Genomic DNA, 12129 nt, shown 5'->3' with positions numbered 1-12129 from the left:
ATGAATAAAATAGAGGGGATATAGGCATAGAAATGAAGAAAACGTTGTAAAACGGTGAAAAATTAAAGGAAAGTGGAAAAGTGAAAAGTTGAGGTGTACGCATTTTCACGTAGTGATTACCCCCTCGGGGAAGGAATAGATAGGAGGGGGGGGGGGGCATCAAGAAAAGAAGTTCAACCAAATCGCACGGCCGGCACCCGCGTTTTAGTCGTTAGAAATCGAGCTGAAAACCGTGAAAATACCACACTGTTCACTGTTCCGTCTCGTTGATGGATGGACGGATGGGTGGCCAGGCCCATCACTGCAGTCACGGGGAGTCCCGCCGAGTCATTACCCAAGCAGACCACCGCGCGGCTCACACGCGGAGAGCGCGATCTACACAGGAAAAAAAAATTGATAAATTATAATGACAGTAAAACATGAAAGCAGCCGGATTGATGATGGTGGTGATAAGGACGCAAAACTGAGAACGCAAAAGAGCGCAAGAAAAAAATCCAATCGTGACGATCAGGGCGACGTCGACAATCGAATGTGAGAAATGACGTCTTCACCGCCAACGGGGCTCCATGCGGCGGCGGCCCGCGCGTATATTCCGCGATACTCGAAACGACCAAGTCGTTTGCCGCAGGGCGCCTTCGAAATGAAAGTGGCAAAAGAAAAAAAATAATAAAGAAAAAAAAATGAGCATAAATCTGCCTTGAGCAATATGCCGTCATCATAGGTTATTTCTCACGCCCGGTTGCCTCTCGTCTTGGCCTTGGCGTTGTGTGTGTGTGTGTGTGTGTGTGTGTGTGTGTGTGTGTGTGAGTGAGTGAGTGAGTGAGTGAGTGAGTGAGTGAGTGAGTTAGTGAGTGAGTGAGTGAGTAAGTGATAAGACAGAAGAACAAGCTAATTTTAACAGACATTTTTTGTAAACAAAAACAAAAAAAAACCCATCAAAGCAACAAAAGAGAAAACAACGGCGAACAAAGGCTATACATACCATCTAGGCAAATTTTACCAAAAAAGACGCAATTGCGATCGCGATGCTGGTGTGTTTAAGTGGTCCACAATCCTTGTTGTTACGTCACGCCGTACTGATAGCGAGGAGAGCGCCCCTCTGCCCATTGCTCCCCGACCGACCAACACGCTAAATGTGTTTATTTGGGCGATATCTGGTTTCGGGTCCGAGTCATCGCGAAACTGTAGCTCCGTATATAGGCTGCACACCAGAGGGCGCAGAGAGTTTGCGTAGGGGAGGGGGGGGGGGAGCAAATAGACAAAATTTGGAGGAGGGGGGCAGAAAAGAGGGCATTGACGAAGGGGGAATTAAATACGTGAAATGTGCCTGTCTCTTTGAGTGCAGCCCGCAGTGTATTTCTTTCGCGCTTCCTCTTTAGTCGCACACACTCGCTCTGGAAACCCAAGTGTGTACATGTATGCGTTTTTTACTGAATACGTACATGTAAGCAGCAAATACTGCGTACATGATCATGTATGCAGCAAATAGTGTGTACATGACCATGTATGCAGCAAATACTGCATACATGGCCAGGTACACACTTCGTCACATAGCTTTTAGCATAGAGCTCTACGTGTGTACATGGCCATGTATGCAGCAAATACTGCAGTATTTGCTGCATACATGGTCATGTACACACTATTTGCTGCATACATGATCATGTACGCAGTATTTGCTGCATACATGTAGGTATTCAGTAAATAACGCATACATGTACACACTTGGGTTTCCAGAGCGATCATAGTGTGCTGAGATGCCAAGAAGAGTAAAACGCAACAGTTGGCCAGAATAAACACTAATCGGCCGTTTTAAGGGCTGCCAAATGAGCCGCCAAGATCGGTCGCGGGCCCCCGCGCCGCGGGCGGGTGGCGTCACGGGCACACTCGGAACAATAAAACTGATCTGGCATTCAGTGCTGGCCTTTCCGCGGCCAGGACGGCGGCTCACTTCTGCCCTCGGGGCGGGGCGGGGCGGGGCGGCAGGATCAGCCGCCAGCATGTGTTCGACAGCGCAACCCTTACCTCTCCTCCTCTTTATCCGGGGGGCTTTGCATTCACCCCTGCTGTATGTGCGCGCACCTCCCTCCCCTCCCCACACCCCGCAACCACCATCACCAGCAACAACAACAAAAAGTTTTTTTAGCGAAGCTTTTAATAGTTTGTAATAACAGAGTGGCCAGGCTTGTATAAACAGAATCGTCCTATACTGCTGCACCCCCAGGGGGCGGGGCGGGGCGGGGCGGGCCCGCCTCCTTGGCCTGCCCGAGGCGTGAGCGGGACACACCCCTCCTCGCGACCACCCGCGGGACTGCGGCGATGACCATGCGCTATCTTTCATGATATTTTTGAAAAGATAATCGCCGTTTCGTAGGAGGCGGATTTTTCCGTGTAAAGGCACACTATAGAGGCAAGTGCCCATTTGGTTTAGCGCGAAGAAGATGTTGTAAGTTTTGCGTCGTACACACACGCACGCACACGATTCTCCAGCACCGGGGTTTTAAACAAGAACTGTACGGAATTTCTGAAAAATGAACTCAACTACTCTACACGGACGCACAAACCGTCCCTGTGACCCGCGACGTTTGAAAAATAAAATAAACAACGCGACTAACCTTCCGGGACGACGAGCCATACACCTCACTGCGGGCCGGCACGCTCGCCCCCCTTTTATACGACAAGGTCGCAGACGAAATACTGTTTATCGAGCGGATTTGTACCAGAGCATCATCTCCCCCCCCCTCCACCTACCTTTCCTATTATTTTTTTTATATTCGAATACCTCTCCTCTGGGATTACTTTAGAGTAAAGAGAAGGGATAGGGGTGAGAGAGAGAGAGTGTTTCAAACGGGCGGAGAAGGAGGTCATCACAGTCACGTATATACGTATATATGGTGTGTGTTTACGGGTGAGACTGAGGCAGTGTCGAGTGCTTTGATTCATATCACACACACACACACACACACACACACACACACACACACACACACACACACAAGCGCTCGCGCGCGCGCGTAGTCCTTCTTCCGGCCTACGTTTGGTCCAGCGGAGCACAATTTCTCATCCCTAGCCGTTTCTGTTTTCCGCCCGTCGCCGCGCGCCTCAGCCATCCCTGAGAGAATGGCCCCGCGCCGCGTGCCACGTCCATTTACATCCGGCCGCAGAGAGCCTATGCTGGCTGATCCCATAACGCGCCGCGCGAATCTCTTCCGGACGGCGAGGTTTTAGTGGGGGGCCGTGACATTCGAGATATCGAGGCGAGCGCTCGCGCGGGGCGGGCCGGGCAGGCGCCAGCAGACGACGCGAACAAAGCGCGCGCGCACGGCGCTGTCAGTCCCAGGGCCGCCAACGCGAATAAAAATAATGAAAAAAAGGGGGAGAAAACCGGATCGGCATCCTAAAACGGGCGCACCACACCACACCACCGGACCATTTGTGTGTGCGCGCGTGCGTGCGTGTGTGTGGGACAGAGAGAGAGAGAGAGAGAGAGAGAGAGAGAGAGAGAGAGAGAAATGTACTGAGGGCGGTGAGTGGTGCAGATTACCACCGCCGCCTTTTCCACCCGCAGTTTTCACCCCAATAAAAGGGCAAGAGAGAGATAAAGAGAGAGTCGCACATTTCGGTGCGCCAGGTGGTGGCCTTTTGGGTCACGCGGCGAGAGAAGAAATAACTTATTTATAAAAAAGAAAAAATTGATAAAAAAGAGAGAGAGATGGTCCCTCCCCTTATTCTGTCTCGGCCATCGGGGGGGTTCGACTCTTTATTATTATCATCATTTTCCCTTCGGAATTACTTAATAAAATCCATCTTGGCACGATTATCGGCGGGCAGCGTTCGTTTTTGGGTCGAATGCCGTGATTTAGTCCCTCCGCTGCACCACGCCCAGCATTGTACGCGCTCCTGATAAATGGTCCCCACCGTGTGCCGTACCGGGCGATGGCACAATTTTTTTTATTATTTTATTTTCCCACTTTTTTGTTCTTCGAGCGATTTTTTTATATTATTTTATTATTTGGCTCGCGATGTGGTTTTGGGATGAAGGGATATAGGTGCGGTGCGGCCTGTGTTGGCGCATCGTGATCTCTCTCTCTCCTCTCTCTCTCTCTCTCTCTCTCTCGATATCATGACAAGGTCCCTACAGGCAGGCGTGGTCTGCCGGGCGGTTGGCTTTGGTGTGTGCGTGGGCAGTATTGATGGCGGCAAAAGTATTAGGCTTCACACACACATCAAAGGCTGTGATTTATGTAAATAAAGACAACAATAAAAAAAAAACTGCAATAATGGTGGTGTGTTGCAAGACAGAAGAACAAATGAAAAAGTGCGTTCGCAGAAAGACCCATCTCCTTTTATATTGCAGTATGTTGTGAATGAGAGACTGCAAAACTTCAACGAGTCAAGCGTGCTTACTAACGATTAATGTCCTAGCCAAGAACCAGCTTTGTTCACCACCCTTACGAGAATATTTCCACGGGCATTAAAAATGTCACTCACTATACAGGTGAGTAAAAAAAATTCACACACCTGCACATATGCGACACATTATTCACAAACTTAAAGGTGAGCGGATGTATGGATTCGTAAAATTTTCCCCCTCGCCTGCAGGTGTATGGGATATTCGTACACTTGGATTTCCAAAGTACACTTCAAACAGTTTGGTTGACTGCTCTATCGCTTACACCCCTTACAACCAGGAGAAAAGGGGGGGGGGGATGAGGACTCCTTGAGAGGGAGGAAGGGGCTGGTCACCTCGGTCACCTGAGAGGGGATCTCACGACTCTTTCTCTTGTCCCCCCGGCCTCCGGCTACTCTTACGTTTCGCGCACCGTGCCAATAAGCGGGGGTTTTACAATTCAAGCGCAGCGTCGCTCGCCTCGCCGATCGCGCGCAAGTCGCGAAATTTTTTGAAAGATTAATGATGGCGACAATCGATGAAGCATCATTACCTTTGGGCACGCTCGCTGCTGGAGACTCGGCTGGAGCCTGCTGGAGCCCTACGCGCCGCCTGTTCAGCCTCGCCTCGCCGGAGAAGGAGAAGCAGAACAACGCCGCGAACAGCTTTCGGCGCGCAGAAAGGGGACGTGGACCTACTTGCTCGGAAAACGAGACCGGAGCCAATCCGCTTCCGGTCGTTGCTTCGCGGCCGCCCGACTTTGTTGCGGCAAGATGGATTGGAATTCAGTTTGCGATATACGATGGTGATGGGCGCGGCCAGCCGGGGGGCCCTGCCACCAGAGCGAGAGAGAGAGAGCGAGAGAGAGAGAGAGAGAGAGAGAGCGAGAGAGAGAGAGAGAGAGAGAGAGAGAGAGAGAGAGAGAGAGAGAGGGGGGGGAAGACCACCGCTGCTGTGCGTAACGTCTGCACTGCAAGCGTCGAGAAGAAAAGGGCAAAAACTCAGTGAGACGTAGCAAAATTATTTTCCTAAATACCGGTCTTAATGTATAAAAAACGATATGGATTAGTAAAAAAAATAATTTTAAAAAGAGCGAAAACACAACTAGCATTGTGTATATATTTTATCATTATTTTTGACACCATTATTTACTGGTGGGATAAATTTGCGCGAAAAAAGTGCCCCAGTTTTGCGAAAAAATGCGAATAAATTGTTTCGGCGGACGCGCCGTGCTGACGATCGTCAACTAGTGGGCAGGACACCCTGCACCAATCTTGCCCCCGCTGTCCACGCCAAACGACAACCCTTCCCGCGTGGTGTCGCAAAGCATTGTGTGCCTGTGTGCGTGTGTGCGTGTGTGTGACATGTATCCCGTGGACGCGCCCATATACCCATATTATTAATAACAGAAGCGAAGAATAGCCGCGGGCTAATGTTCAGGGCAAAGGGTTGCCACCGGGGCTGCATTTGACTGCGAGCACAACACTTATTTCGCCCAGATAGCTGCCTAATGTAGCGTATGGCAACTTCATTTTTCTCGAGGATTTTGCTGATCTGCTGCTCGTAATAACCTTCTCATCTCTATACACCATTTTAAACCTAATGACTCAAGCTACGTGACGTAAAGAAATATTTTACGAAAACGCACAACAATAATACAAAAATAGGGATGTTTCAACACAGAGGAATTGAATACTATAGGATATGCTAACTATCCTGTACTGAAAGGGCTTCATCTTGCGCTTTATCGCCCCGAGGCAACCCAACACACCCACGTACACGCAGCTTGCTGTACAGTAAAACTGACACCCCTATATTTGTCCTCCCACAGCGCGTTTCTGGATGCGACTGACTTTTAGTTCCGTCTGGTTAACCGCCTTGCATACATTATTTAATTGAGCGACACTCTGACATTGACATTTGAGTGAATGCTCATCAAAGGGTTTGGTATTGTGAGTGGCAGCAACTCAAACACGCATACACAGAAAAATAAAGTCTAAAATGCAATAAAACTCAGGCGAAGAGTGTAACGAGTTCTTTCAGATTCATGATTAGAGAGATAGGTTTTCTAGTATTGAAGATACTCAATTCCTTCCCTCAAATTTTTTTACCCTGATTATTCGACTCAAAAAACATTGCCATGGTGACCAGATCAATAATTTCTCTCTTCTTTTCTTTTGCAAGTACGCTCGCGCACTAACTGGCGTCGTATGAGAGAGAAAGAGACAGCGGCACGATAGCCTCCCTATCTCTATTGTTGCTCATTTCAATACGGCGTGCATCCTATTTATATGAACGTGGGGGGGCATCACCTGACTGCCTCCCCCTCCCCCCTCCCTCCCCTCATCCTGCACAATTACCCTTGTTAAACTAATCTGTCGACATCGCCGGGGGGATTCGTGTTCACGTGACACATAACCCCGCCGCCACCGCCGCCGACACACACACACACACCCCGCAGAATAACGTGGATGGGAAACATTTCGCACTGTGCTCCAGTTGTTTGTCAAACCCCCACAACCCTTCCTTTTACTTTTAAATCTTTCTTGGGGTTCTCCTCTTGCCTTTTTGAGATTTACAACAAACTCCGTTTAGACTTTGTCCGGTATTTACCAGGTGAAAAGGTGGCTGGTCGGTTAGGCCCGTCCTCCTTGGTAGTGTCGCTGACCATGGCGCCTTACGGCCCGAGAGTAGGCAACCCACCCGCACACGTGCTTAGCGTACGGCCTAACTGCGGGAAGACGGGCGGAGTAGCTGCCTTTTGTATCCGCAGTTCAAGTTTACTGGTGCCAGATTGAAAACTCTTTGCTGTGCTAAACGTTCAAAGAACGAACTTCCGTTCCATAAAACGTTCCTACGCTCCAAGAAATGTTCTCGTGCAGGCGAGACGGAGCCCGGCCCCCACACCACCGCCACTACATACTTGGGCTCCTCCATGAATAACGCGAGGCAGCCAGCAGAGGTCGTTATGAAAAAATTAAACGCGAACGATAAATTACATCAGCGGCCTTGCTAAACTCCTTTCAGCGGCACGACCTGACCAGAGCACCGCGCCGCTGAGTAGAAGCCGAGGGGAGGCTGGCGGGCCGGGGAGGGGCGGGCTTGGGGTGCGCGCGAGCGGAAAGCTATTATGTCGTTTGCTTTGATTGCTATCAATACAAATGCATTGTGCCGAGCTCCCTGGTCCGCCCCGGCCGAAAGAAGACATAGGAGCAGACACAGGTGCCAAAACACCAACAGTCGCATAAAGTGCTAGACAAACGATTGAGAATTTACCGCTGATCTTTTAACAGCGGCGTATTTCGCTCCATCTCGTCTGCGACAACCTCTCCGACGATGGCCTCCCTCCGCGTGGTCCTCCTCAGCGCGTCGACGATGTTCTCTTCGTCGTCGTCGCCTAGGGATTGATTATTGACGACGGCGTCCTCCGTATGTCGACGGCGTCCACTACACTCTGACGCCGTGTTCTCGGTGGCGTTGTTCGCCCCACCGCATTCTGTAAAACACAATAGCAAAAGGCTGTAACACACACTGCAAGACTCTTACTTCTGCACTGATGACATGAGCCCGTCGTCGTGTCGTCGTAATACACTCATCGTCAGGCCTTACCCCCCCCCCCTCCCCTCCTTTCCACCCGGCGGGGCGTGGCGGGGCGTGGCGGGGCGTTGGGGCTGGGCAATCAGTCTGTTCCATTCATGAGTCTATGAACGCGGGCCGGATAGTCATTACGAGCACATTAGCCGCACCGTAGCGCCGCGCCCCGCCACGCCACCGCAATCCCATGTAGTCCGCTTCCTCCACCACCGCGACGACTACCCCCCCCCCCCCCCCCTTCCCCTCACACAACCCCCGCCTCGCTCACGGCTCTGCAAGAAGCGGGCGGCTTGCGCAATCCTTACCAGACACCCCCAACCCCCTCCGCCCTCCGCTCCCCCACCCACCCCTCCCCTCCCGCGCGGAACAGCGTCGGAATGGCCCCGCCCACCGGCCAATGGGAGGCCGGCGCTGCCATCATATCGCTCTGGGTGGGGCGGAGGAGAGGGAGAGGGAGCGAGCAAGAGAGAGAGAGAGAGAGAGAGAGAGAGAGAGAGAGAGAAGGAGAGAGGGGGATATGAAAAGCCAACGCGCCACTTGAGGCGGCGGGGATGGCGCGCCGGAATAAATAAGTAAACAGCTTGCATACGCCCGTCGACACCTCAACGGCCCCGCCGCGCCCCGCCCCGCCCCGCCCCGCTCGGCCCCGCCCTGCCCCGACGCTGCGAAGACATACCCCTGACCCGGACAACCTCATGTGAGGCAAAAGCTCCTTGCTCCGCTCGAACGGGAGAGAGAGAGAGCACCCGCGGAGCAATTTACCTTTGCAAGTCGACGAGCGGCAGATCTTGACGGGAGCTCCCGCGATCTGTCGGCCTGGAAGTAGGAGGACTATACCCGTAGGAAACGTGGCAGAAACGGTGGAACCAGAATTATATGCAATAGAGCCGGAAACTGGCCGGCCCCGCGCGCGCGAGAGAGCGAGAGAGAGAAGCAAAGACAGTTTATAGAGTAGAATAGAGAAGGAGGGCGCAGGGTCGCCGTCGTCTGGAGGATGCTGGAAGGAAGAGGGAGGGGGGAGGGGCGAGAGTGGGGTGGTTAGGACCCTGCGGATGGGCTCTTGGAGGCTCGCATAACGCTGGGGCTGGGGGGTGGCGACAGAGTGGGAAGGGGCTCTCTTTCTCTCTCTCTCTCTCTCTCTCTCTCTCTCTCTCTCCCTCTCCCTCTCTCTCTCTCTGGCCGGCAGCCAATACAGTGCCCGCCGATAAAGACGCTCCGGCCAGACCAACCCCCCTTCTCCTCCCCCTTTCCCCGTCCACCCCCGGCGGGCCACCCGCGATTTACATAAATTGCCCGCGATACTGGCATGAATATGATTGTGTTATTATGGAACCCGTAATCGAAATGCGGCCGCCAGCTCCGCCTTCTGCGCCGGGCTGGTCTGCGGCCCCGATACCGTTCAGCAGCGCGGGGACGAGCACTCACGTCGTGGCTGTGGAGCTAGTCGCACACACAATACACACAACACAACACACACACTACACACACACTACACACACTAACATGTCACTAGAAATCTCATGGTGATCTCTAGTGATTGCATATCGTTATTAAACACTTTAAAAAAATTTAAGACCTCCATTTTGTTGAAAAAATGAGCACAGAGAAGTATTAGAACCAAAATTTGAGACGGCCTAAAAATTTTGTTTCAGCGGACGATTTTATTTTTGTTCTTGCTGCTTGCGTTGAAATTGTGTGTGAATTAAATGTGTGGAAGAACTTGAAGAACATAGAGCAAGGCACCTTTTATGGACTAATCATCATCACACTGGGTCCACACAGATGAATTAAGTTGTTCAACTCTCGAACATCAACGTTTAACACTCAATCTCATGCACTGGATTTATGTGCGGGACTCGCAAGTTGAAGACAAACTGGAAACGCAAGCAGTGTGTCAATGTATCACTTTTGCAGGCGTGTAAATGCCCATTCATTCGTACACTTAAAGTGGTAAAGGTATGAAGAATTTTTCTTTGAAATTCACACACATTGAGGGTAAGAATATGGGAATGGGCGTTCACACACCTACAGCAGGTGTGCAACATTGACACTTGACACACTTGAGTTCCTGGTGCGTTAGAGTGTTTGAGTGTTGAGGGGTTGGACAACTGTAACCACCATGTATCAGTGTCTAGAGGGCCTCCCCCCCTTTTTCTCCGTGCCTCATGCTCCATGGCCTCGCGGCCCATGGCGGCCCATGGCGGCCCATGGCGGCCCATGGCGGCCCATGGCGGCCCATGGCGGCCCATGGCGGCCCATGGCGGCCCATGGTGGCCCATGGCGGCCTATGACTGGCGCTGCTCGCAGTCGCGGCTATGCGCGCCGCCGGCAGCCTCCGGCTCCGCCTGACATTTCAATCATAAACGTCAGGCCAATGCGCGCAGACAATTTTCCCGGCGACTTGGCGCTGCCGCCGCGCTGCCCCGGCCGGCTCGGCTCGCCTGTCATGATAAATGCGGGGGCCATGTAAACGTCTGCAGGAAACAGACTCCTTTCCTCCGGCCGCCCTTCCCCGCCCTCCTCCTCGTCCTGCCCCGTCCTCCTCCTCGTCCTACCCCCTTCATCCTCCTCCTCCTCCTCCTCCTCCTCCTCCTCCTCGACGTCCACGATGCCACCACCGTCGTCCTTTTCCTCGACTTTCCCCGCTTTCTTCGTCCTTCTTTATGTTATTTCTTTCGTGCCGGCACTACATACTGCGTGGTCCTGATCCTCGCGTCCTCAATCATCCTTATTCGCTTTTGTCTTAGTACTACTACATCTTTCTCGACCTCATCCTCATTCGCGTCACCCTCGTCCTCTTTTGTCGTCTGCTCCATCTCCAACGTCACCCAGATCATCCTCCTTGTCGTCCTCAAAGACCCTGCTAGCTTCATCTTCCGCGGCATATATTCACCCCCTGCGTCGTCCGCCTGCTTTGTATCGGTCGCGTCTTATCCCCGGCCTTTGACATTTTTTCCCCTCTTCGCTGTCCCCCCACAATCTTTTAGTTATTTTAACGCCCTGTACGTTGTCTACAAAAAAAAAAAAAAGGAAAAGGGAGAAAAAACACAGAATAATAAAAGCAGCGGCTCTTTTCCCCCCGACCGGTCAGTGAGCCCCTTTGCCCTGCGGCAGTTCACCCGCTATTTTATTGAGGAGTCGAATGGGACGGTTTGGGGCCTGCGAGCAAGCCAACAAAGTAGCGACAGCCACCACTCAGTGCTCAGCAGGGTGCTGCAAAGAAAAAGGAAAGGGGAAAAGAAGATTGAGCATGTTTCTTTTTTCAAAATGTAAATTATGTTGGCGAAATCGAGATTTCTTCTAACCAAAGCAAGTTAAAGACTGATTGGATCCGTTAGCAAACAATTGGAGTAATAATTTAACTGAAATAAAAAGTTAGGGGTGTGATTTTGGTTCACCACACAACCAAAAAAATATATTACATTCACTTAAATAAATGTACTAAATCGCAAATTCGCTTTCACATTGACACTAAAAAAATGGAAATTTGTTTCGGCCCTTAAAGAGCATGGTGGTAAGTTTGCACACAGGCACACCCTCACATCTCTATTGTTACTTGGGAATTACCGATAGTTAATCGCATCCAATAAGTATTCGCTTTGCAATAATTAAGTAAGTCCTCCTAAGGCACATGCAATCCGCTATTATGTCTTCACCGCCCGGGCTGCTCCCCTGCACGGTGCGCCCCGCCCGCGCCCCGGGGTAGAGAAGGAGAGCGGGAAGGTGGTGGCATGAGGGAGGGGGGGGGGCAGGGGAAGGGGAAGTGGGTTGTACCGCGCGACGCGGGCTGAAACACAACGAAACGAGTGGATAATTGAAAAAGCAGGAAAGAAGGGAGCAGGGCGCTGGTAGAGGGGGTAGGGGAAAAAAAGAGGGAAAAGAAATCTGCCACTGAAACTCGATATCTTATTATTTCGAGATGGCTTCATTATTTCTTCGTGCTGCTGCTGCCGCCGCTGCTGGACGGTAAAGACGAAAGGAAGGGAAGGGGAGGGAGAGGGAGGGGGAGGGAGAGAGGGAGAGAGAGCGAGAGAGAGAGGGAGAGAGAGCGAGAGAGAGCGACGGGGAGCTGCTCGCGGGAGGTAAGGAGGGAGGCGTGGCAAAGGAGGGAGGGAGGGGCAACAGCTGTGCAGGATGGACGGCGTGTG

The 12129-nt window shown here is 51.9% G+C and overlaps 1 protein-coding gene across 1 annotated transcript in view; it reads right to left on the bottom strand.

Moving 5' to 3' along the window:
- Nucleotides 1–212: 212 nt before the first annotated feature.
- LOC113206731 (uncharacterized) overlaps nt 213–12129 on the bottom strand; it is a 59151-nt gene continuing 47234 nt past the window's right edge. Inside the window, exons 9-10 of the transcript XR_008011575.1 lie at nt 7664–7883; nt 213–375 (exon numbers count right to left, since the gene is read on the bottom strand). The gene's annotated coding sequence lies outside the window, so the exon portion shown is untranslated. The remainder of the gene's footprint in view (nt 376–7663; nt 7884–12129) is intronic.

Source organism: Frankliniella occidentalis, unplaced genomic scaffold (genome assembly GCF_000697945.3).
Source record: "Frankliniella occidentalis isolate FOCC.00 unplaced genomic scaffold, Focc_3.1 Scaffold151, whole genome shotgun sequence".
NCBI classification, from domain to species: Eukaryota; Metazoa; Arthropoda; class Insecta; order Thysanoptera; family Thripidae; genus Frankliniella; species Frankliniella occidentalis.
The sequence above is the reverse complement of the archived record's forward strand: the minus strand, read 5'-3'. Positions and strand labels throughout refer to the sequence as shown.